The following is a 26,683-nucleotide window of genomic DNA, read 5'->3' as shown; positions in this document are numbered from 1 at the left end:
GTAAAACAAATGCTGGGTTCCACACAATCGATTTGTGTTGAGACAACATGGAATTGAGCTAATTTATTAGTTTTTGCAAGTTTAAGTGGATTGAGTTTAACAGTTGAGTTATCTAAAAACTCTAGAATTGTGTTGTTTCAGCTCAGTTTAAATTACTACAAACAGTAAACATTATTTTTTGAGTGTGAAATATGATGTTTTTAGTTGTCATTATATTACCGAGACACAGTAGTAAGTAGATTTAGTACTATACAGTTGGTTGATATTATAATTGTATTGTATATATTAATGAAATGCCATATTTTTATACTCTGGCAACCTCTGTATATTTGGATCATCTATGAGGCCAAGGGTGGCTTCCACGCCTTACAAAAAAAAATTCGGTTTAAATGATTCAAGAGTTGTTTATTACATGATGGTAAAATCCAATGGGAGATGTGATTTTATATTAGGGGTTAGTGATTTTGTGTTATCAATTTAATGTGTTTTAATACATTAGTTTAGTGTCATGTGGGTTGTCATTATTCTGTTTCTCATTTTGTTGAAAAGCTACATGCGTGGAAATTTGATTTATTGTGTCACAAAAACATTGTGGCTTTTTCTTTAGAAAGTATGTTTCAGTGGAATTTATAGTGTTGTAGAGGCACCAATAACTAAATAGTGCATCAGTATGTTGGTATGAAAATATTACATCACTTATTGCGAATGCCACATTTTTAAAGTTCTTGGCAACCTGCAGCTGCATGCCTAGAAAGTTTCCACTGCAGGATAAAACAGTAAACATTATTGTAAAAAATATGTTACTGTAAAAAAATAAAGTTATTGTGACTTTTTAGTTGTTAAGTCATATTCTGACTTTTTTCACAATTTGGAGGAGGGGAAAATTATTGCAAGACAATCTCACGATTGAGAGTTTTACTCTCTATATAGTATATATATATATAGAGAATAAATCTATATATCTGTCTGGGTTTAAAATGACTTAAGAAACAAGGCAAAATCAATATTTTATTTTTACATAGAGATTGAAAGGCCTATTAGTAAAAATCTGTTGACTTTAGCCAACTTTTTTGCAATGCTTGTCAATGGGGGCAGATTAAAAATGGCATGATGTATTGTTTTGGTTTTGATTTTGGTTCCACCTTTTCGGACTCTTTACACCGTTTGTTTATAGAGAAATAGAGATTTTATTTTGGTTCCAAGGTCAAAAACCAAATGTCTGAAGAACAAAAAATGTTACAACTAATGTTACAAATACAAATGCATGTCGCTTTTTAGAAGTTCAGAAAACACACCTGTCTGAATATTTCTAAATTTGCATTCCTCTGTTTAAGATATCTACATTTCCTTTTAGATTCTATTATTGATATATTTTTCTTTTGTAATCTTTGTAGTCCCAGAGATATGAGCTCAATCCAGCTTAATGACCAAACTGGCAAATTGTACTCATTTCCAATGGTTGAAAAAACAATTGTTGCTCATTACTTTACAGCCAATGCTTATTGTATTGTAATGGGAATGTCTGACCAATAAATAACATCCACACTAAAAAGACATATATTGTTTGCCTCTTCTATTACACAGAAAATACTTATCAGAGTGCTCATAATACGCTGTGATTGTTCATCTGAACCAGTTTGAGGGAAATTTCCTCATTTTAAAAGCTTCTGAGGCTCCTAAGAGTATTATAACTACATGGCATTGAGGTCCCAATAAATTAGGAATTAGGTTTATAGGGCCTTAAAATGAACATTTGAAAAGAAGGGTTTCTTGAGAATTAGAATCTAAACTGATATTAAAATATCTTCAATATTTATTGAGTTACAGACAGGCAAATGTCAAGCTGACATGCAAAGACCCAACAGAAAATACACACTGTCAACATTTTCCTGTAGAATTTACAATAACTGCTGGCAGCAGTTCGACAGTAAGTTACTTTAAATCAATTACAGCAAAAATATTATATTTTTAATTACAGCACCATATATCTTGCTGTAGATGTATTTACAGAATTGTATGCATATCTTTACTGTAAACTATACAGTAATTTTCACAATGCAGCTTTAAAATACAGTAACATACTGTATAATTGTCCCACAGTAAAATACAGCTCATTTTACAATTGAATGCTGTGTAATTTAAAAAAAATCGTTTTGGGTGAACAATTCCAATGACTTGTTCGGTGAAGTTCAGATTTTAAAATAAAAGCTCTCTGATGTGATTTAAAGGTTAATTGGCAAAAACAAGCTTCCATAGCTGCAGGTTTGTTTGTTTTTTGTTACCATAATTTTTTTTTTTACAGTGCAGCAAAACAGCTTTACATTTCACCTTTTCCGAAAGTGCGGTGGGTGTGTATTATCAACAGTTTCGCTGGCATAAAGTTTCCTTTCTCACTGGCTATGAGGTGCTTCCTCGCACACACCCACATGCAATGTCCTGTGAAAAATCTCCAGCCTGTCAACAAAATATTTTCTCCCCTAAGAAACACAAGACTGTTAAATCACAGTTCCACTGCCTGGTCTTGTTCGCAAGGAATGCCGTCGCAACCAGAGAAAATGGTATGCTGGGTGTTTTTTTTTTTTTTTTTGGAGGGGGGGGGGGGATGCCACAGGGAAACTGTGTTTAATAGCATGTACAGTACATACAAATACCACAAAGCTTTTAAAAACTGCCCTTTTTCTTTTAATCTCGCCACACTGGAATATTGCAATAACCGCTCAATCTGATGCTGGACTGCGATTTCGGAAAGGTCAACTTATCTTTCAGACACACATATGCATGCAATGGAGGGTGGAAAAAAATGCGTAATGATAATTCACTGTTCAGACAATGAAAACAAGAGACAAAAAAGATTTTATCAATAAACAATATATCCACATATGGAAGAAGAGGCTTTGGATTGGACAGGGCGGAGGAGAAGTGTTTTGCTTATCAACAGAAATCGGGAGATTGAAGGACGCAATCGCCTGACACCCTTTTCCAAATCGGCCTTCCCCTCCACCATTTCCATTACTGCATCGGGATGCTTTCATCATTTGATTTGGGTGCAAAAGCAGAGGTGAAAAGCTTCACACTATTAAAGTGAACTAAGCTAAGGTTAAGAAGTGAGAACCATTTCCCATATACACACTTTTACACTTCTTTTTTTTACAATTTTTTTTTTCCTGACATTTGCAAATCTGTAACTCCTTTGAAATATTGGCTGTCAACTATTGTTTTTTTTTTGTATCCTTATTTTATCCTTATATTATTGTCCTTATTTTAAAATGAATGATGTGATTAATTTCAACAAATGTAAGGGATTTTAACATGGCTTATTAATTGAAATTGTTAAACCTTTTGAGCTCATTTTTCATTCAATTAAATTTCTTAAAAGAGAGAGAGAGAGAGAGAGAGAGAGAGAAAGAGAGAGAGAGAGAGAGAGAGAGAGAGAGAGAGAGAGAGAGAGAGAGAGAGATGTCAAATAGCTGTTGAAACTAGAAATGTATCTTCATTGCTTTTATCAATAGCATATAATGTAGAATAGGACTGAACAATATATCGTTTTAACATCGATATTGCAATGTGATAATCCGCAATAGACACATCACAGGATTGGATATTTTATCAAAAATTAAAAGATAAAGATATTATTATTTTTTATTATTTACACAATGATGACCATGATATTTTACATTGGATTGTTCAATTTCTGTACTAGAATACTCTTAGACTCCCTAAAAATTCAGCTGGGGTGCCGGAAAAAACTGTAAAATAACGGCTGATAAATTACAGAAAATGACCGTAAAATAGTGCATGTTAAATTACAGAAAATTACTGTAAAATAGTGAATGTTAAATTACAGAAAATTACTGTAAAATAGCGAATGTTAAATTACAGAAAATTACAGTAAAATAGCAAATGTTAAATTACAGAAAATTACAGTAAAATAGCAAACGTTAAATTACAGAAAATTACAGTAAAATAGCAAATGTTAAATTACAGAAAATTACAGTAAAATAGCAAACGTTAAATTACAGAAAATTACTGTAAAATAGCAAATGTTAAATTACAGAAAATTACCGCAAAATAGCAAACGTTACATTACAGAAAATTACTGTAAAATAGCAATTGTTACATTACAGAAAATTACTGTAAAATAACTGACATTAAATTACACAAATTTACCATAAAATAATGGACATTAAATTACAGAAATTTACTGTAAAATAACGAACATTAAATTACAGAAATTTACCCTTAAATAACACCCATTAAATTACAGAAATTTTCCATAAAATAATGGCTGTTAAATTACAGAAATTTTCTTAAATCTTTGGTAAATTTATTTAATTTAACAACTGAAAAGCTTCACACTATTAAAGTGAACTCAGCTAAGGTTTAGGAGTGAGACGCATTACCCAAATTCACACTTTCATACTTCTTTGTACACATTTTTTCCTGACATTTGCATATCTGTAACTCAAGAAGTATTAAATAAATCTCAAAATCCTTTGAGAAATTGGCTGTCAACTACTGCTTTTTTATCCTTATTTTAAGGCCCCAGCTGCCGAAAAAAAATAAAATAAATAAAGTTTTTTTACACATTTATTTTTGCTTGTAATTTAGTCAAAAGAAGGTAATGATTCGCACTCAATTGTTTCGTACTGTTTTTATTTTTACTTTTTCTTACATTTTACGGGTGATAACAGACAAACAGACGTTTCGGCACAAGGCCTTCCTCAGTGTGCTTGTAATTTAGTACAATTTATGCAGATCCACTGCATAGAAAAAGACTTGATAATCACAGTCGAACTAAATTAATGAAATCTTTCCAAATAGAGCAATTTAAACCATCTGGTGAAATTATATTCATATCACAATATGTATTGCAGCAAAACAAAATATTGCAATGTCAGATTTTTCCAATATCGTCCAACCCAATGTAGAAGATATCTAAATTATCCTTATCATTTTCAATACATTTTTAATACATTTTTTCATTTTCTTAAAGCACATATTCTGTACACAAGTTCCGTTTCAGAATTATGGAGATCTTAATTCAGCTTCATGTCCAAATTGTTAAATTTGTCCCATTTTCAATGTTTGCAAAACCTTATGTGGCTCATTTTATTTACAACTGATGCTTGTTGTATTTAAATGGGAATGACTAAACAACAATAATAATTAAACAAATTAAACATATTTAGCTTGTTTGGCTTTTAAATCCTATTATCTCTAAAACTGAACCATATGTGCCTATAAAAAAAGTTTATTGAGATCCAGAATCTGAATTCAGATTAATAATGTATTCAAAATGACCCAACATTAAATTTCAATTTGTTTAATTTGCAATTCAGAGATGAAAAGTACAAATTGTGCAATTAATAAGAAATCTGTGTTATTTTCAGTCTCTTTAATTCATTTTTCTTCGGCTTAGTCTCTTTATTCATCAGGTGGTCGTCACAACGGAATAAACTGCCAACTTGTACATCATATGTTTAACACAGCAGATGCCCTTTCTAGTAGCAACCCAGTACTGGGAAACATACATACATACTCATTCACAAGCATTCACAAACATACACTACAGCCAATTTAGTTTATTCCATTCACCTATAGTGCATTTATTTGGACTGTGGTGGGAAACGAAGCACCCGAAGGAAACCCACACGAGCACGGGGAGAAAAAAAAAAAGCCAACTGACCCAGCCGGGACTAGAACCAGCAACCTTCTTGCTGTGTTGCCTCTATTTTCAGTGTCAAAAAATATAACATTTACACAATTACATATTTTTTTCCAAAAATTGTATTGTACAGTATGTGATTTTCAGCCAATTTTATGCTTACTATCTCTATATTTACTTAGACGAATGCTAAAAATGTTTTAAAGCAAAATTGTCCATTGTCTGAATTGTAATAGATTGTTTTCTGAATAATTTATTCCTTTTTTCTAACATTTAATGCTTTCCTGGAAAACAGCAGACTTCTCTCTGATGATGTTTGGTGACTTTTCCAATAATTTAAGCCAAAAGTAAACTATGGCAATGCTAATTGTTCACTTATGTTTAGGATGTAGGTCATAAGCCTGCTCACTAGTGATGGGTCGTTCATGAACGATTCGTTCATTTTGAACGAATCTTCAATATGACTCGGGAACTACGAGTCCTCTCAGGGAGTAATTCGTTCATCCGTGCATGCGCACATTTGTGCTGGTGGTATCGTTCATTTCAAGTCTTTTGAGTCGTTCATCGCAGAAGACAATCATATGCGTTTAGAGCTGGAAAAAGAATTGATCCGTTCACCTCTCGAATCCTCAATCGGGTCTGAGTCATTCGTTCCTCACGGGCCAATCATATGTATTTAGAGCCGGAAAAAGAATTGAACCGTTCATCTCTCGAGTCCTCGGGTTTGAGTCATTTTGTCACGTGATGAATGAATGACTCAAGAACCAGAAGACTTCAAAGGTGAACTAATTATCATGGCATTCTATCGACTCAGACTGTGTACATTGGTTAAGATTATATGTGACTGTCAGTGTAACGTGAACGAACCACTGACATTTAAAGACAAGAAGAGATGAGCTGAGCAAAGAGACAACAATTCCTTCATAGACAAAAGAGCAGGAAAGCATTCAATTATTATTTTCTCCTTCTTCTACTATGACCTATTTGTCATGTGATCAACCTTTTGGGCTAGTTGTAGATGTGTTTGGAAGCAATTCGTAACATTTTAATAATATTTTGGCAAATTTAACCAAATGAACGAAATGACTAGAAAAAAGATTTGTTCATCTCGATGAACGAGACTCAAAGATCCGAGTCAGTAAAATGATTCGAACTTCCCATCACTATAGCACACTGGAATTTGGAAAAGCTATTTTATCTCTCTCTTCTCTATAGAATCCAGCATAATATTTAAAAGAGGAAAAAGGTGCTGGTCTTTTTTTTTCAGCTGAAGGTTCAAACAGGAGGAGGAGCTAGATCTTGGGTTTCACTGCGTCTCTGGCTTGAGGGCTCGCAGGCAGCTATTGAGAGGTATGTAAACCACAGAAACAGGTCAGGGCAGTTCAGACACAGAGAGCTTTCTTAACCCCTCACTGTCTCAGACTCATACTCTTATATGATCTTGATGGACCTGCAAGATGAAGAACTGGCAGTAGAGCGGAAACTGACCTGCTTGACATTTGACCTTGAGGTCAGCAGGGAAGAAAAATGAGCAGCTGAATCGATGGATCCTATATGTCTGATGGGAGAGAAATGATGGGTTTGGTTATTGCCTAGAAAATACTTTTGATAAATTTTGCTGCCACAGGTAGTGATCAAATTGATGATTAGCATTGTATGTTTGAATGTATTTATTTATTAGTCAAATTGGAGCTTAGCAGTTACAGTACAATCCTTATATTTTATGGCGATCTTTTGATAAAATGAGTTTGAATTTCTTCCTATGTTACCTTGTTTTTTGTATCCTCATTTTAGGCCTCATAAGATTCATTTCCACAGTTATGGGCATTGTCACAATCACTAGTGATCTAGCAGTTGCAGATCACTGGATAACTACAAATCTGTCATGGAACGGGACATCAAATCCCATCATGAACCTCACACACACACCAGTTCCAGTGTCTCCCTGACTGTGACAAGGAACATATTCATTTAATCTTTCATCATTTTTTAAAATTAATTTCTTTCTTTTTTTTAATGACATACACTCATAAGACGTTAAAAGACTTTTTTTTTTTTTTGGTATTTCTGCCCAGATTTTCATATCAAATTGAAATGTTTACCCTACACACATACAATGGAGGAAAAAAAATCGTAGATCAAGTTGACAAAAAAATTAAATTGGTGTACAAAAGAAAATGTAACAGTAAAATCATTATGATTTATGATAATCCTTTCACAAAACGAGTTTGAATCTGTTCCCATGTTATGTTATTTCTGTCACAGTCTGTCCTGTTTCATTCCCCAGAAATATTTTATTTTCTAACTATTATATAAACATATTTCGTAACATAATTATAAAAGTAATCCTACATATCATTTAAGACTACTTCAAGTGACCTATATATTGAATCAAAGATACAACAGTCTCTATTGTTGAAGGAAAACTGAATCTCTGATCTCTACCATCTCTAGGAATGAAAAAAGACAAAGACAGAATCCATATTTCAAATAAAATAAAGCAACAAGATAGTACAAGATATATACTTAAGAGTTCACACTTAGCTGATGATTGAAAACAAAGCTTGTTTGGCATGCTGTCCTGGGAGAGAGCCCTGAGTTCAGAATATCCTCGAGCCCAGGGCTCCCTCCCATTTCATTGGGAGAGCCTATTCTCCAGCCTATTCCCTCACTATCAGGGATCACCGCTGTAGAAAGAACCAACAACCACACCAGCATATGGTTATGTGGTGAATGCGCAGTACTATGTCAACTTATACCAAACACAGAAACACATACTGGCCCAGCCGGGACTCAAACCAGTGACGTTCTTACTGTGAGGCAACAGTGCTAACCACTGAGTCTAGGAAGTCTAGGAAAGAGGGGGAGGAGTAGGGGTGGATGGGGGATTTTTTAAGGTAAATATGACTAAGGTAAGGAAATCTGGTTATTTACAAGTGTTTGGATTCGTCTGATAGGCAAATCATACTGTATGGTAGCTAATGCAGGACCAGCCGTAGTCAATCATAAGCATGTGATCCTCTATAAATTAGTTTATAAATAAACGTCATAAATAAACGTTATAAACATTATAAATAAAGTATACTAATCAAAATTAAACCAATCACTATGCAAACTAATAGTGTGACAAAATGTATGGGTCAAAGGTGAAACCAGTTTTGTTCTATTTAACCAAATTAGATTTACAGATAATTTTTGAATAGAATAATAAAACAATACAAGGCTTTTTTTTTGTCCACAGTAGTTCTCGAAATGAAAAAAAAAGACATTTTGTGTTTGTAAAAATATATAACGCTGGGTAAATATATAATAGGTAAAAACAAATAGTTTGAAGAATAGCGGAATAATATATTTAAAATGACAAATATTTGATATTTTTGTCCAGATCCTTAAATATGCACAGATCTCTGCAGTTTCTTTTAGTCCAGCCTCAACTGTATCTGTGTTCTCTCCCCCTCTCTCTCTGTCTCACTACAGTATCTCTCTCTCATTCATTCACTCTCCTCCTCCCTCTCAGTTTTTGGACGAGCACTCGGTTATCACAGCTCTTTAGCTTCTGCTGCCAGATCTCTCATTTCGTGGCCTTTTGATCATAGACTGGTCAGAGAATTTGGCCACAAAAACAGTGTTTAGTAACTCGATATTGAGAACAGAGCCAAAAACGGGCCCTGTCAGTTCAATAGGAAAGAAAAACCCACATACATACAAAACCTACCCAGGGAGAAAAAAAAGCTCACAAATGCTCACCAGCAGCTTTTAAACATCTAGACTCTGGATCTGTGAGCCGAAAGAACACCCTGTTTAACAGGGTCCTGGTTTTACAGAGGCCTGTCATTTAGGTCAGATCATTGCACTCATCGGCCCAAGTGAACCACCGACAATCTATGCTGAGGGAAGTTTGCTGTCCTCCACTACATACAGCTCACTCAGGCAGTCTGAAGCTCGTCTCAGACACACTTAGACATTAACAAAATGCTTGCTGTAGTGTGGAACAGGATTACTGTGGTTTTTTATACGTGCAGGACTTCCTTTGTAACAAGATATTTCTATGGATTCGTTGTTAAAAGCCGCCTGACAGATTTAAAGCAAAGCTGAGTCAACGGGAGACACTTTTTTCAGGCTCTCCAGCTCATCGTTGTTTCACATTAGGCCAGCTGATAGGTCTGAGCATCTTCCCCCTCAAGGCACGTCAAGATAATTGCATTTTATGACAATAAAATTAATGCAGTGATGATAAAGACTAAGAGTGAAATATGTTTTCGTGCAAGCAATTTACATTTCTCGTCTGCATTTTGAGAGGATACGCCCACAACAATAGATTTTCTTTTTTTGGCCTATGGCGTTCCTGGAGGCCGAATCTGTTGACCCCAAATTAATTCTGAAGTTATTTTTGAATGTTTTTCACCGCTAAAGAACAGAAATTTGTGATGACATGCAAAGGAAATATATGTCATTGTCTGTGCATGCTGCATAATAATCATAGTGACTAAAATGCTGAAACTTTACATTTTAGATCAAAAACGTGTGTCTATTATTGTTTATTCGGTTTAGGATTGGATAAAAAAAGTGATTTTGTTAGATGGGAGAGATCACTTAAAATTGTTAAACTGCTGTTTATTTACTGTTTATTATTTACTCACTCTTGAGGGCATTTGAGAGACCTTTTTCTTCTTCAATAGCACATGAAACTATGGTCATTATAGGGATGCACTGATTTTGTCAGTAAATATTTCAATGTTTTTGAAAAACATTCGTGTTATGATCACCAGCAATCTAGCGTGTGCAGATCGCTGGAAAGCATGCAGTTCACTTGAGAACAACAAATCCGCCACATTATGGACTACAACTCCATACATGCACTCCGCTCACACACACCTGTTTCAAGTTCCGGGGATGAGCACACACACAGCCAGAGGATTACGAACTGACTTCATGGACTTTAAATACTACGCACACACACACACATCTGGGATGAGTCTTGTTTATCTGTCACGTTAACATTACAACATGTATTGCTTGCCTTGTTTTGCCGTGGTTTCCACCCTAGCCTTGTTTGTTTGTTTGTTTACAGGTTTGTTGCCAGCTGCATCAGCCATTCGCCTGTTATTCGACCACAACTCTGGATTCCCTATGTACAGCTCCTGATTGTGATCATTGCATGTCTGACCATTCTCTTTTTAATAAATCCTGCATTTGGACCCGTACTCTCTCGCATGACAATTGGATTATCCAAAACTCATTGCTTGCATTTAAATGTTAACCATTAATATCAGCATTTTTCATATCATTATTTTTATGGATAGCATTAAATTAAACCAATATCGGCTGAAATTGTTTCAGATGTTGATACATTGGTCCACCCCTACCAGTAACCAACACTTTGGAGAAAAAAAAAACAAATACATGCAAAACAAAACAAATACCTAAAACACAAAATTCATTACTATTCATTACATTCAATTCACAGCCACAGTTAACAGTCCCTGATCTCTTTCAGTACAGTGCAGCTTCACATGTTTATATTTCAGCTAAATTTTTATGCAGTATTTTTGTAATTTTCTCACCAAGCAATTTTGTGTTTAAAAACGTTTAAAAAGACCTATTTGCTACAGCAAGTGTACATAGTGTAAAATTATGATAGTAATAAGACCGTACATCCATGTACATGTCACGACTGAGTTTATGTGACAATTGCTCAGAAGCAAGTGATATATAGAACATGATTTTTTTTTTTTGACCTGATGAATTACAAAACAATATGACCACTAGTCATTCCGTGTGTATTATAAGGCCTAGTGTGCTGTAAACAATATCTATGACAAAGTCATGACCCATGACAAAACCATCACTGTTTAGTAAGTTTACAGTCCTGATTGTTCAACTTCAGATAAATCGGCTTGCTTAAGGTCAGTTGGTAAAGTTTTTTCCTCGCCACTGTCACCACTGACTTGCTTGGATTGGGACTTGGGGAGCTATATGCATCGATGGATTTGCTCTTCAGAGTTTGAACCTTCAGCGATAAAATTTAAACCACACTGATTAAACTAAACTGAACTTCAACTTTGAAATCTGGACTTTACAAGAACTTCTATGTTAAACGGCTTTGACTCAATCTACATTGTAAAAGCGCTAAATAAATAAACTTGAATTCAATTGAATTTAACTGCACACACCTTGCAAGCTTAAGCCATCAGCTCCTGAATATTTCTGACATGGTTAAAAGTTATCAGGAGCTCATAAACTGGTTTGCTCGATTCATTAACTGTTCTCATACTGTATGATCCATGACCATACAATAATCAAATATCCATTCTACTCAACGTCTCCCAATAGAAAAAATAAATAAATAGATCAAATAAAAAAAATCGCACTGTGCCTATACCCGCCTTAAAATCAAGGCTAAATTTGAGCTGTCAGTGAAAATCTAATAGGATCTGTTTACACCAGGTCACCTCATGCGTTTTTTTCTGATCGTATATGCGTGATCTGATTTCTGAAAGTAGTTCCATTTACACTTGACCACATAAATACATCCCTGCTAAACTGATATGATTCTGATCTTCAAATCTTGTGCTATATGCAAATTTAACTAGGTTATCTTTATTTTCTATTATTGTTCCTCTTTTCACAGAGATGAGGCTCAGGTGCATGCTGTGAATCTGTTGTTAATGCTGTGAACTGTTATTAATTTAACAATCAAATGTCATCAAAAATAAAATGAAACAAAAAAAAAAGTTTAATGAGCTGTGGCCTGAAGTTGCTTGTGAATCTGTGCTTGTATATCTCAGTCATAGAGCCTAAAGCGCGTGCCCCCTTATGTTTATTTTTTTACATTTTGGGAGAAGTACATTTTACATACACTACCTGACCTAAAGTCATGTCGTTGATCCCAGTTGTAAGACCAACAAATAATAACTTGACTTAGTTTATCATTTGGAAAAGTGGTAGAAGGTTTATTTTTCTAATGAATCATCTGTTGAACTGCATCTCGATCATCACAAATACTGCGGAAGACCTATTGGAACCCACATGGACCCAAGATTCTCACAGAAATCAGTCAAGTTTGGTGAAGGAAAACTCACGGTTCGGGGTTACATATAGTATGGGGGCTTATTACAGATCTGCAGAGTAGATGGCAACATCAACAGCCTGAGCTATAAAGACATTTGCGCTGCCCATTACATTACAAACCACAAATTTTTCAGCAGGAAAGCACTCCTTCTCATACTTCAGCCTCACATCATATCAAAGTTCCTGAAAGCAAAGGTCAAGGTTTTCCAGGATTGGCCAGCCCAGTCACCAGACATGAACATTATTAAGCATGTCTGGGGTAAGATGAAGGAGGGGGCATTGAAGATGAATACAACGATCTTGATGAACTCTGGGAGTCCTGCAAGAACGCTGTTTTTGTCATTCTGGATGACTTTATTAATAAGTTATTTTAGTCATTGTAGAGATGTATGGATGCAGTTCTCCAAGCTCATGGGAGTCGTACACAATTCATTCATTCATTCATTTTCTTTTTGGCTTAGTCCCTTTCTTAATCCGGGGTCGCCACAGCGGAATGAACCGCCAACTTATCCAGCAAGTTTTTACGCAGCGGATGCCCTTCCAGCCACAACCCATACACACATTCACACACACACTCATACACTACGGACAATTTAGCCTACCCAATTCACCTGTACCGCATGTCTTTGGACTGTGGGGGAAACCGGAGCACCCGGAGGAAACCCACACAAAGGCAGGGAGAACATGCAAACTCAATATTCATTCTTTTTCCACTGCACTATGACTTTATTTTATATACTGAATATTATTTCTGTCAAGCGACAAGACTTTTTTCTAAGCAATATTACACTTTACTGTCTTAATTAAATTAATTAAAGACTTTTGCCAGGTGATTTCAACAACCACATGCTTTTAGACTTATTCTGTTTCGTCTTGAAACCACCTCCTTAAGTGGTCTGAGTGATCGGATTTACATCTATCTCGAATGCATTTCAGAGGCCATTTACACCTGTCCATATCATGTTTGGATAGCTATCCAATCAGACAAAACACAAAGTAACCAGGTGTATTGTAAACAGCCCCATAGACATAGAACAATAGTCCAAAACTACACGATTTAAATAGGATGTTGTTTGTTTGTCACTGATTCAAGTGCACGCACACATCACTGTAATTTATATGAAATGAAAGAATGGACCTCATTACAGTTAAGAAGAAAACAACATATCTTTTATATACTTTAGTTGTTTTTTTAAGCTGTAGTTGGTAAGTTACCACAGTTTACATATATGTAATATGTTGGAGTACTGTTCAAATACTTACAATACCAGATCAGCAGATTTACTCTTACTTAAGACGCCATTTTTTTTTCCACACAGAGTTATGTCTATCTGCATTCCCTAAGTATATGCATATTCCATATTTATGAAATGAGCTTCAAGATATACTACATATGAAATCCATACGATCTATCACTATGTTTAAAACTATTAAAGACTGTCGATTTAAAACAGAGTACGTTTTAACAATTAATTATGGTTTATATCATTTTTGTATGTGTGCCTATTTGTTGTGATATGTGTTTTTTTTTTTAATGTTTGTCCTATGCTGCCTTTCTTCACCGGGGTTTCCTGGTAGAAGAGATACTGTATCCCAATGGGACATTAAATAATTAAATATATAAAAGTCATTAAATAAAAAGGAATGATTGATATGAAGTCTGTCAAATCTGTTAGTTTGATGAATAGTCTAGTTTTTAATTTTTGTTGTCAGATATCTATTTGCTTTTTACTGACAGCCCAAATATAGTCTTGTTTTAGCCAAGAGGTTCATGTTTAGACATCTATTCGACATCTATTAGACCTTTTTTACAAACAAACAATGCCTACTTACTTCAGTCATCTGATTGCAAAGCTTTCCAAAAAATAAACAGGAAAAACGTCTACATTTCTATTACATTGTTGTCATAAACTCGTCCTCAGTCTCCTTCAGCGAACAAGCCAAAAAAAGTCATCAACTCAAACCGATACAATAGAAAAGTCTGTCAATAGGAGCAATACAGCAAAAGTGCTCTCAAGTGTATGTGAGGCTGTGATGTCTTGTACATCAGATGCACACACACAGTTTGAGGCGGCTATTTCTGCATTATCCTCTCTTCCAGTCTTGACGTCTCTCTGCCACACATTGCCGTTGGTCGAGGACGGTGTGAATAGAAGCACATAACCTCTCCACTATCACCATGAACTGCTTGAAAAAAAAAACACATTTTATGATCCCTTTTCAGTGCTATGCCATCTGAAAGGTGTTTTCTGAGGCAGGGTATGATATATTGCACATGGAGACTCTGATTTAAGAACCGCTCACCTCTTATAATCTCTAACCTTGAGTTTTTTATAGAAGAAACTAAACAAAACCTCCAATTTCAGGTCATGATACACAGCTTACCAGCAGTGTATGACATGTTTGAGGCTTCTTATAGCGAGACAAGTGATTTTTCATTCATCGTTTTGACCTCACACTCATCATCCCAATTAGATTATGTTACAGTGCGCCACAGCCACATGCTCGCAGTTGCAGCGAGCCAATTCACGTCCCTGAGCAGCAATAACGCTTTTATTGACTTTTGTTCTGAATAGTCGGGTGATGACTTCTTGACTGAAACCAAATATTGTTATGGATACCGTTCTCAACGCAATAAAAACCTCACTGTGGATCTCTGTGTGTGTGTGTGTGATATAAGCTAACGTTTTGTGTTTTCTCTCAGACATCCACACATTGAAATGTAATCGTGTCTCCTGTTGTTCCTGCTGGAGATGTTTTTTAGCACTCAGAGAATGTTCATCAAGGTTATGAAAAATTACATGCAATTTGTCTTATTTAAAGGGCGTCACGGTGGTGCAGTGGGTAGCATGATCGCCCCACAGCAAGAAGGTCGCTGGCTCGAGCCTTGGCTGGGCCAGTTGGTATTTCTGTGTAGAGTTTGCATGTTCTTTCCATGTTCACGTGGGTTTTAAACGCAACAATATTTAATTGGTTTATGAGGTAAATATACAAAGTAATATGATTTTAGAACCTGCTTAAAATTGTCAAGTTCTTGTAAAACAAATACTTAAAAAATATACAAATTCAAATTCGTATTTATTTTTTTTATGTATTTAGAAATGTTATATTTATGCATGCCATTTTATTCATAATTACAACAGCACAGCTATTTTTTTTTTAGATTATTTGTTTTTTTTTGTTGTTTTTTTTTTATTATATGGTTGACTGACAGAAAATTAATTGTACTAGTACATTTTAAGGCAATATTCTTACACCTCCTCTTTTAAAAATATTTATTTTAATGATGTTTAATTGAATATTTACTTTTAATTAAAGACAAAGTCATGTCAAACTCAGCTTAACTGTCACGACATACAGAACATTGCTCTCTCCGAGCCTACACTGTAAAAGCCAACAGTCCACTTTAACAAATGGAATGAGTGTAGTTAACTCAAAATTTACTAAAAGTTAATTCTACTCATTTGAAAAGAGTTTTAAACTCAGTGTTGAAGGTAATGAGTTAATTAAATACATCATTACTTCAACTTAAATGGAGTAAGTTCACAGTACTCATATTAGTTTTTTTTTAACTCAAATGGTTTGTAGCAATCGGTTTCCTCAAACGGTTTGCGTTGCCTTATTGGGTTTTACAGTACTCAATTGGTTTGAGTTCTCTTCATTAATTGGGTTTTACTGTGCACAAATGTATTTGTTTACTCAAATGGATTAAGCTCACAGTAGTCATTAGGTTTAGGTAGTTTGTTAACTTAAATGGTTTGTTGAAATCTGTTTCCTCAAATGGTTTGAGTTACCTTAACTTATTGGGTTTGTTTGGAGTGTAGGTGCCTAACATATAATATTTAAAAAAAAAAAAAGTAGAATTTTAAAAAGAAATTTCAACAAATACAATTAAAAAAAATATAAGTAAAAAAAATAGTAAACAATACAATTAAACTTAAGGGCACATTGCAAGGAGTGCAAACCAAGAGTTGTGCTGATGCAAAGCAGTATACAGTATAGTGCAAAAAGTACAGTATGCAAAACAGTATGTTGAATTCTTCCTTTAATTTATTTATTCAAGCCAGGGAAAAAGACTCTTTTGATATGTTTAACGTATCAAATGTGATCTCAATGAGTAAAATAAACATACAACTTTATGTTATTTTTTATTTGCAAATATGCTGCCCTATAAACTGTGCATCATGATCTGATTTTACAGGTTTTGTTTGGTTTTCCTGAAATAATAAAAAACATCCCAAGGTTAGAGACTTTAAGAGGTATAAAATGAAGTCTCTATCTGCAATATATTGGTTACGCACATCTATTCACACCATCCTTTAACAAACATAAAGTGTGTGACAGAGAAGTCAAGACTTGAAATGAAGATAATGCAGAAAACTTACGATCCATCGTTCAAGAGCACTTGTGTATTTTTTGTATGCTGCTATTGACACTTTCTTTTGTATTAATAAGAGGTTGACAACTTTCTGTAGAGTGCGAGTTGAAGGTCCATCCCTTATGAATGTCTGAAGTGCTGTTTTACTCCTCAGTACAGTCGAAATCAAGCCAAGGGCTAAATATCCATAGAGCAGACAGAAAATTAATAAGCATGGACGTTTTCTATGTATGTTCTGCAAGACGGGTTCTGGCCATCTGCTCTTAAAAGAACATCAGTTGATGTGTAAACTTGATGTAAAAAAGTTGTTTTGGCTTCATTTGCCTATAATTACTATATTTTTATTATGAGTTATGTTTGTCAAATTAGGTTGTCATGTTTGGTACAATGTACAAATGATCTCTGGAGTTTATTTTCAACTCAAAACTTCAAACTCTATTTTCTTATCATTAACTCACTCAATCATTTACTTTTTAAATTAATCAAAAAATACAGTTGAATAAATAAATAGTATATTCAAATATAACATTCAAATGAATCAAAAATAAAACAAATATTTAAATGTATAATTATTTAGATATTTTTATTATTAATTTCTAAAATAGATTTGTTGAAATATTGCTATCAAAAAGGTATTTTAAATATTGCTCTTAAAAAACGGTAGAAGATTGAGGAAGGCTGAAACATCCCCTTATGACGTCATAAGTGCTGTTTTACAATTGAAATCAAGTCAAGGGGTAAATATCCACAGAGCAGACAGAAAAGGCAGAGGGTCTGGCCATTTGCTCTTAAAAAAACATCAACTGATGTGTAAAAAAGATCAACTTTCCATATACATTTTTTTGTTTGATTTTTGCTGCATTTTCTTTTTTTTCTGAATTTATTTATTTATTTATTTATTTATTTATTTGTTTGTTTGTTTGTTTGCTTGTTTTGCTTGTTTGTTTGTTTGGTTCTTTTTATTTTTTCATTTATATTTTCAGTTTTGTACAAGTTACATATGGAGTCAAAATTGAAAATGTATTCATCATTTACTCACCCCCATGTGGTTTCAAACCTGTTTAAGATTTTTTTTTTTTTTGCAGGAGTTTTTATTAATAATTTAACAATATTAAAATCAAGCAAATTAAAATTTCATAAAAATTATATCCAAATTAAATAAAAAACTCTAACTTCAATAAATACATTAAATTTATTATAATTTTTATTTTTATTATAAATAAAAATAAATAAATTAATAAGTGCATTATTAAATAACTAATTTAATAATTTTTTTTATTAAGAAATAGTTATCAATATATGCACTGTATTTTAATACAAAAATAATAATTTTAGACTTAAATAGTGTAAGTTGAAGGTTGAGGAAGGCTAAAACATCTGATATGGATGTCAAAAGTGCTGTCAAAATCAAGCCAAGGGCAAAATCTGCGTATGTTCTGCAAGACGGGTTCTGTCCATCTGGTCTTAAAAGAACATCAACTGATGTGTAAAGAAAAAAAAAAGTCAACTTAACGTAAAATTCCAGATACAAATCATTTTTTTTTTTCTGCATTTGCTTATTTTTTTTTTCTGAATTTATTTATTTATTTATATGGTTTCAGGTGTGTTACAATGTACAAGTTACATATGGAGTCAAAAATAAAAATTTGCTGATTATTTACTCACTGCCATGTGGTTTCAAACCTGTAAGAGTTTTTTTCTTTCCTGCAGTTTTTAATTAATATTTTGATTATTGATAATTAATAAATAAACAAATTTTATACAAATATATATTTATATAAATGAATAAATAAAATATCTAACTCAAATAACTAAATAAATACATAAATACATTATTATTTAACATTTTTTTCTCATTAATTTTTTATAAAAAAACAAACAAACATATTTTGCTCTGAAATAGTAGAAGTTGAAGATTAAGGGGGGCTAAAACATCCGTTATGGATGTCAAAAGTGCTTTTTTTACTGTCAAAATCAAGCCAAGGGCTAAATATCCATAGAGCAGACAGAAAATTAATAAGCATGGACGTTTTCTATGTATGTTCTGCAAGACGGGTTCAGGGCCCATCAGAGCCATCTGGCCTTAATAGAACATCAATTGATGTGAACAGGAAGAGAGACCAATTTGTTTTCTCACTGGGGGATTTGGGGCCGGTTTGTAAATCTTGCGTCTGCATACTTGGTAAAACAGTCTTCCTCATTCTTGGCGTTGCAGACCAACGGCTTTACAGTAGTCAAGCCTGAGGCTCCCTTTGTAACATGTGTGTGTGTTTGTGTCATTTAAATGGACGCAAGCTTCCTTAAGACATTCTCTGGGCTATTCTGAAAGGTTGTGTGCGTAAGTATGTGTGCCCGTGTGCATGTGTGTGTGTGTGTGTGTGTGTGTGTGTGTGTGTGTGTGTGTGTGTGTGTGTGTATGCATTCAGGCGTCTGTTGAGGGTTTTGCCATTGTGAAAGGGGTTGAGGGAAGGCATGAATACCCTCAGTCAGCCAGCTGGCAGTCTCGGGTCTTTGTACAGCCCAGCTTTTCATATTGTCTGCTCAGTTTACAAATAAACATGGCTAGGGATGAGGCCTACAACAAACAGATAGCCCCATTCATTGTGCCTGACAAGCTGCGGGGAAAGCCCAGACCCCTGTTTCCACAAACCACTCCATTTTAATGCACGTATTCAGCCAAAAATCAGCTCGTCCCGGCTTTGTACATATGCTTTAGATGGAATATATAGAATTGATTTGACACACGCTCCGTGCTTAAGTGCATCTCGCCTTGGGGTGTGTGTACATTTGGGTTCTTATGCACTCAAAAAAAGATGTTTGCTATTTGTTTAAACTTTATTTCTCTATTTGTTTTAACTTAATGGTTTTATGTTACTTAAATCTGTAAAACTTAACAAGTTAACTTAATTTATTCATGTTGTCCCAATACACTTTGATTGTGGAATCCAGCATTTTTTACAGTGTATGAGGTAAAAAAAAAAAAGAAAAGAAAATAAATATTGCATTTATTTTTTATTATTATTAGTGGAAAACTAAACACCTTAAGGCTGAGTTATACTTCTGCGTCGAGTGATCGGCGTGACCCATGGTGCATGCCTTGCGCATAGTTGTGCATTTATACTTCTCCGTGCTGTTTGTGTTGCTCTGCAATAACACTTCCAACATCCTAGCTGGCAGTGAGGGTTTTATGTTCTTCTGTGTTGAGTTTCTTCGCTGGTGTTTTGTTATTTCTGAACGCAACTTTAATGTATAAGTTGCTCAAACTCACTGAATCAGAGGCAGGAACCGTGCAACAACTGTAGTAAGGTTAACACAAAACAAAGCTTTCCATCTAAAGCTCCTTCACAGAACTACACACTTGTAAACACTCGCTCCAACAGGTTTGAGCGGCTTCCGGTTCCGCCCACACTGGTCACAGCTACCAAGCCAACCAATCACAGAGCTTGCGCTACACGTCATTTTGACATGTAGATACATTTTCGGAGAGGTGCGCGTCAGCGTCTGTGTCAGTCATGGTGAGGGCTATGCAACCGCATTTGCTTGATGCAGAAGTATAAATCAGCCTTTAGCAACCACTTACCAAACGCTCAGAACACCCTGGTAACCACCTAGCAACGGCTAAGCAACCACACAAAACACCCTAGCAACCACCTAACAACACCTTAGCAACCACCTAGCTACCATTCAGAACACCCTAGCAACTGCATAAAAACATCTTAGCAACCACCTAGCAACCATTTAGAACACCCTAGCAATTACCTTGCAACACCTTTGCAACCACTCATAACACCCTATAGCAACCAATCAAAATGGATTGTACTCCAGCGATTTGCCACGGCAAACCCCACTCATATTTTCTTTAGGAAATATACATCTAGTTATTATTATTATTATTATTATTATTATTATTATTATTATTATTATTATTATTATTATTATTACTGTTGGCAAGAGCAGAGATTAATTTAATAAAAAAATAATAATAAATGTTAATGCTATTGTTAAAAACAGATTAGGTTAAAATTAATATAAAAATTAAGAAATTAAGAAATCCTATTTATTATTTTATGTTTTTGGAACAAGTTTTTATTTATTTTTAATTTTTTTAACACTGAAGCGACACTGATGCGTTTTTAAACCATTTGACTTTCTTTCATGTTTAGAAACCAAAACTACTCTTGTCAGTCAGATTTAAGTAAAAGGTGACCATGATTCCCAGGAAAGTCTGTTCTTCACATAAGCATCTAGAACCAAATGAACACAATGAAGTAGAAACATTTATTTACCTTCATATGTTGATCATTGGAGTTTGATCGCCTCTGGTCCAAGTTCACTTTAACCGTATTACCAGGAGTAAGCTGTGTTTAAAAAAAGAAAAATAGAAAAGAAAGAGACAACTTAATTGTTTTATGATCAATCCACTTAAATGTGTAAAACTTAAAAAGTTACTTTTTGTTCTGTCTCACATCAATTGTGTGAAACCCAGCATTTTTTACAGTGAATGAGGTAAAAAATAGAAATATTGCATTTAATGTTTATTATTATTATTATTATTATTATTATTATTATTATTATTATTATTACTATTGGCAAGAGAAGTAATGAATTTAATAAAAATAAATAAATTCAATTTTAATGCTATACTGAAAGGAAAAAGTTAAATACACTGACAAACTATTTATTTGTGTTGAATTTAAACAAACAATTTAAATTAGTAATGTTTGTTTAAATTCAGCTCAAATAAATTGGTTACAACTACTTAACATAAAAAATTTGTAAATCCAAGGAATCATTCATTCATTCATTTTCTTTTCAGCTTAGTCCCTTTTTTAATCCAGGGTCGCCACAGCAGATCGAACCGCCAACTTATCCAGCACATGTTTTACACAGCAGATGCCCTTTCAGCTGGAACCAATCACTGGGAAACACCCAAACACTCTCATTCACACACAAACACTACGGACAATTTTAGCTCACCCAATTCACCTGTACTGCAAGTCTTTGAACTGTGGGGGAACCCGGAGCACCCGGAGGAAACCCACACCAACACCGGGAGAACATGCAAACTCCACACAGAAATGCCAACTGACTAAGTCAAGACTCAAACCAGCAACCTTCTTGCTGTGAGGCAACAGCACTGCCTACTGCGCCACCCATGTCGCCAGCTATTTTTTCAGTGTAGTTTAAAATTACTTAACAAAATCAAGAATTATATTTTTTGAATGCTTAAGCAATGAACTGAAAAACGTTGCAATTAATTGCAGTAAAGTTTGTCCTTTTTGTCAGATTTCACATTTGTGACAAAAAATTAAAAAATTTTCTTTCATCTTTGGAAACCAAAACAACTATTTTCAGTCAGATTAAAGTGAACGGTGACCATGATTGTAAGGAAAGTCTGTTCTTCACATAAACATCTTGAATCATGCGAAAACAATAAAGTAGAAACATTTATTTACCTTCATATGTTGATCATCGAAGTTGATTGCCTCTGGGCCAAGTTCACTTTTATCGTACTACCAGGATTAAACTGTGTTTAAAAAAAGAAAAATAGAAAAGAAAGTTCTTAGTATAAAAAGGTGTACTATCTAATTTTCCAGGAGGATTTTAAATGACCCAAAGAACATCTTGAGCTTCAATAAAGGCAAAAAGTTCTCAAAGTCAGAAGTCACATGATCGAAATGTACATATTTAATGAGCCACTTAAAATCTAGTACAGAATTAATTGTAATCAAGTCTTACATTTCTTTTCATTTGGCAAATGCTTCTATGCAAAACAACTTCTAATCTAATAAATTGCTTTTTTTTCATCTTCACAGAGCAGCGGAATGAACCACCAACTTATCCAGCATATGTTTAATGCAGCGGATGCCCTTCCTGCCACAAACCAGTACAGAAAACAGCCATACACTCTCACATTGTCTCACACACACACTACTGTCAATATAGTTGATCCAATTCCCCTATACTGCATGTGTTTGGACTGTGGGGGAAATTGGAGCACCCGGAGGAAAGCCACACCATCACTGGGAGAAAATGCATACGCCACACAGAAATGCCAACTTGCCCAGCTGGAACTCGAACCAACGACCTTCTTGCTGTGAGACAACAGTGTTAACCACTGAGCCACCATGCTGCCTTTACTTTCATCTTCTTTTTTTAACATTATTTGTGTAAGTCCTACAACTTTCTGTTGATGTTATATCCCATATTTTCAGCTCAGCATCAGAGTTTTTGGACGCGGCTGTACTGTGGAGCTGGTGTTTTGTATTGCATTAGCCTCACTGATAGCACACGCTCCACTAACAGCTTTAAACACAGATAAAACATGACAAAAGACCTTTTGAATCAAATGCTCTCTTTTCACACACACTCTCTCTCTCCCTCCCTCTCTCTCTCTCTCTCTCTCTCATGTTTTTTAAGGGAAATAATAGCAGGTTGTATGGATCCTCCTCCTGGTCGAGGGAGCTACTTTGTCTTAATTACCTCAGGATGAGCCAGTGGCCCCTGAAGCAATCATCTTTGTTTGTTAAAACAGCCGTTATCTGCTTCGCTAAGGTCCATAAATAAAACATAGCCCAGATTACAATGTCATGTTACTCAGGACTCCAGAACCTAGAAACTGATCAGAACAACAAAGTGCAGCACACACGCACACACACATTTCATTTTATGGGGACTCTCTACTGATGTATTAATTGTTATACTTTACACACTGTGTGTTCTGTCCTCTTTCCACAACCCTACCCCTAAACACAACCCTCACACATAACATTCTTCAGTTTAACATTCTCCAAAACACTCACACACATATACAACATAACCACACACATGCACAAACACACACACAAATTCTCACACATACCGAATACACACACATACACATGCACATGCACAAACACACACACACACTCACTCACACAGACAGAATACACGCACACACATGCACAAACACACACACACACACACACATAGACTACACACACACATGCACTAACACACACACACACACACACTCACACATACAGAATACACACACACAAACGCACAAACACACATACATACAGTCCACACACGTGCACAAACACACACACAGACTCATTCACACGCATGCAAATATACATGCATATGTGCAAACACACACACAAACTGAATCACACATACAGAATATGCACACACATGAACATAAACATGCACAAACACACACACAGACACATCTACACATGCATTATATACACACACACACACACAAACTGAATCACATATAAACAACACACACACATGCACATACACAAGCACACATACACACACATGCACAAACATGCACACAGAACACTCACAGCATTCACACACACACACACACATACACACACACATACACACACTCTCTCTCTCTCTCTCTCTCTCTCTCTCTGTTATCAGATGCGGGCTTGTCAGGTGTGTCAGGAGTGAGTGATCTAGAGTGAGCTGATAGTGAGTTTCCACAGATGTAAATAACCTTCTTCACTAGTTGAAGGTGGGCCATCTGTCCACTGTCATTTATTGAGTTTATTACTGTGAACTGAGGGACGGCACCAGTGTCTGCTGCAGGCGGCAAAAGCAATAAATAATGACCTTTCTGTCTGAATTATAATCACCAAAGTGTTGCCATGGCACAGATCTGTGGCACTTGCTCTTAGCAGCAGGGAAGCATCCAATCATATGTGGGACATATGGATCCTGCCCAGTCCTGTGCTGGAAACCACTCCTTATGGAAATAGAGTATGGTTAAATATACCTGCACGCTTTGTCTGCTGTTGAGGAAAGAGACACTTTCAGCTGTGCTACAAGAACCATTGTGTTCTCAAAAGAGAGTGACAGTGAAGCATGGCAATGGGTAATATGAGAGCTATATGTCTGTGTGGTCATAGAAGAAAACCTGTCCTTTTTAAGTGAAGTTTTAAAACTAATTTCGGGAGAAGCACACATATATAGTAAACACAATGCATTCTCAGCAATCAGCAATCACACTAATCAACCAATCAGAATCAAAGAGAATTCCCATAATTATCCAACTCGTTCTACCTCAGTCATCGCATCGACTTTGCATCCCTCTTCCACCCCAAGTCCACATCTTTAACCAGATCCATATTAAGCACGGGGAGGGATCATGCTAGACACTGAGCTCGTACCTCTCTGTTTCTCTTGATGGAGAGAATGCTCTGAGCTCGAGTGTCCTTCCAGCCTCAGAGCCCTCTCTCTGGACAGCGCGTCAAATATGCTCATTTTGTTATTTCTGTTTTCTATGTGTGAGTGTGAACTCGTGAAAGGAACTTGGAAATTTGCAATTCTTTAATTATCTTTTTTTCATAATTTATTTATTTTGTCATTTTTAATAATAATGAAATAAATGAAATAATAGATAAATAAATAAATAAATAAATAAATGATTTGATATAATTTTTGTAATATAATTTTAAATGACTCTTTAATTTAGCAAACATGTACACATATGAGGGTGATACAATACATTAATAGTTGTTGAATTTTAAAATAATTATGTATTTATGAATAATAATAATAATCATCATCATAATATTTTTGTATTTTTCTATAATTTGAATTATTTGTAAAATTACCAATAAATATACAATTTTTATTTTGCGTGTAATAATAATTATTAATATTATTATCATAAATATATTTATGAAATTTATAATTAATAAAATATTGCATTCATTAGTATAGTGCTAATAAATAATTTTATTATTTATTTAATGACCAATAAATTAATTATTGTTGAATTTCTAAATGTAAATGTAATCACATTTAAAAATAATAACAATAATAATTTTTTTATATTTTCTAGAAAATTAATTATTTGTCATTGTAAAATTACCAATAAATATATAATGTTTAATTTGTTTATTTTTAATAATAATAATTATTATTATTAATAATATTACAAATAAATAAATGTATGGAATATATTAATAATAAAATATTATATTCAATAAAATATTGGCAATAAATAATGTTATTATTTATTTAATGACCAACAAATAATAATTGTTGAATTTTTTAATTAATGAATTTATATTTAATAATAATTTTTGTATTTTTTTCTAGAATTTAAATTATTTGTAAAATGTCAAATTACTATATAATTTTCAATTCTTAAATATTAATGTATTATTATTATTATTAATAAATCTATAATTTTCCTTCGGCTTAGTCCCTTTATTCATCTGGGGTCGCCACAGCGGAATGAACCCCCAACTTATCCAGCTTATGTTTTACACAGTAAATGTCCCTCCAGCTGCAACCAAGTACTGGGAAACATCTATACAAACTCATACACAAAGACCAATTTAGTTTATCCAATTCACCTTAACCGCATGTCTTTGGACTGTGGGGGAAACCGGAGCACCTGGAGGAAACCCACGCAAACTCCACAAAGCAATGCCAACTGACCCAGCCAGGAGTTGAACCAGCGACCTTCTTGCTGTGAGGTGACAGTGCTAACCATTAAGTCACGTGTCACCCTATTACTTTTATTATTCATTATTACTAATTCAATAATTGTTAATAAT

At 34.4% G+C, this 26,683-nt stretch overlaps 1 long non-coding RNA gene across 3 annotated transcripts in view; it reads right to left on the bottom strand.

Moving 5' to 3' along the window:
- The window catches only part of LOC147833055 (uncharacterized), a 47,021-nt gene that overhangs the window by 10,390 nt on the left and 9,948 nt on the right, over positions 1–26,683 (bottom strand). For all 3 annotated transcript variants that reach the window (XR_015513283.1, XR_015513284.1, XR_015513285.1), the window contains 2 exons: positions 22,571–22,641; positions 21,401–21,472 (listed from right to left, as the gene is read on the bottom strand). This is a non-coding gene — a long non-coding RNA (uncharacterized LOC147833055). The remainder of the gene's footprint in view (positions 1–21,400; positions 21,473–22,570; positions 22,642–26,683) is intronic.

The sequence above is a fragment of the Danio rerio genome, chromosome 17 (genome assembly GCF_052040795.2).
Source record: "Danio rerio strain M-AB ecotype USA chromosome 17, GRCz13ab, whole genome shotgun sequence".
In the NCBI taxonomy this organism is placed as follows: domain Eukaryota; kingdom Metazoa; phylum Chordata; class Actinopteri; order Cypriniformes; family Danionidae; genus Danio; species Danio rerio.
Note: the sequence above shows the minus strand (reverse complement) of the source record. Positions and strands in the feature narration are given on the sequence as shown.